Source organism: Camelina sativa, chromosome 19, assembly GCF_000633955.1.
Source record: "Camelina sativa cultivar DH55 chromosome 19, Cs, whole genome shotgun sequence".
NCBI classification, from domain to species: domain Eukaryota; kingdom Viridiplantae; phylum Streptophyta; class Magnoliopsida; order Brassicales; family Brassicaceae; genus Camelina; species Camelina sativa.
Genome location: NC_025703.1, coordinates 20,879,548 through 20,880,466, shown reverse-complemented (window position 1 = coordinate 20,880,466; position 919 = coordinate 20,879,548).

Here is a 919-nt window from a genome sequence, read left to right as displayed (position 1 = left end):
GCGCAAGCAATTCCGACATATGTAATGTCATGTTTCCTCTTACCAAAAGCTATATGCTCAAAACTAACTAGCGCGATAGCCAATTTCTGGTGGAGCAATAAAGCAGACAGTAAAGGACTACACTGGATATCATGGAAGCAATTGTGTACTCAACTTTCGGAAGGTGGGCTAGGCTTTAGAACACTAGAAGAATTTAATCTTGCCCTTTTGGCAAAGCAACTATGGAGATTGCTGAGATATCCAGATTCCCTTCTTAGCCGAGTTCTAAAAGGGAGATACTTTCGATATTGTAGTCCATTAGAGATACAAGTATCAAATCGACCTTCGTATGGCTGGAGGAGCATGTTGGCAGCAAAGCAGGTTCTTTCGTACGGAATTCGTAAGACCATAAGCTCGGGTTTTAATACGTGCATCTGGACTGAACCATGGATCCCAGATACGCCAGCACGGCCACCCCAAAGTTTAACTAGTGAGAGAAATCCTTTGATTTGTGTTAACACCTTGATAGATTTCAACACAAAAAAGTGGAAAATTGAACGTCTTCGGGAACTCTTCCCCCCGAAAGAAATTACCCTTATTTTGGGGATTAAACCGAGCTTGAATGCCTCGAGGGACGGCTATTCTTGGACTCTGACAAAGTCTGGAAATTATACCGTTAAATCTGGATACGAAGCCGCGAGAGCCATCTCTCGCCCTGCCTGCGACCTCCCTTCTCAGGGACCTAGTGTTACGACACTTAAGGCGCAAGCATGGAAGTTAAAAACATCACAAAAGCTTAAGCATTTCATGTGGCAATGTGTGACTGGGTGCTTGGCAACATGTCAACGCCTGCATTATCGTCATATTGGTAGAGATAAAGATTGTCCTAGATGTGGAGCGGAGGAGGAAACTATAAACCATATGCTATTTGAATGCCCCC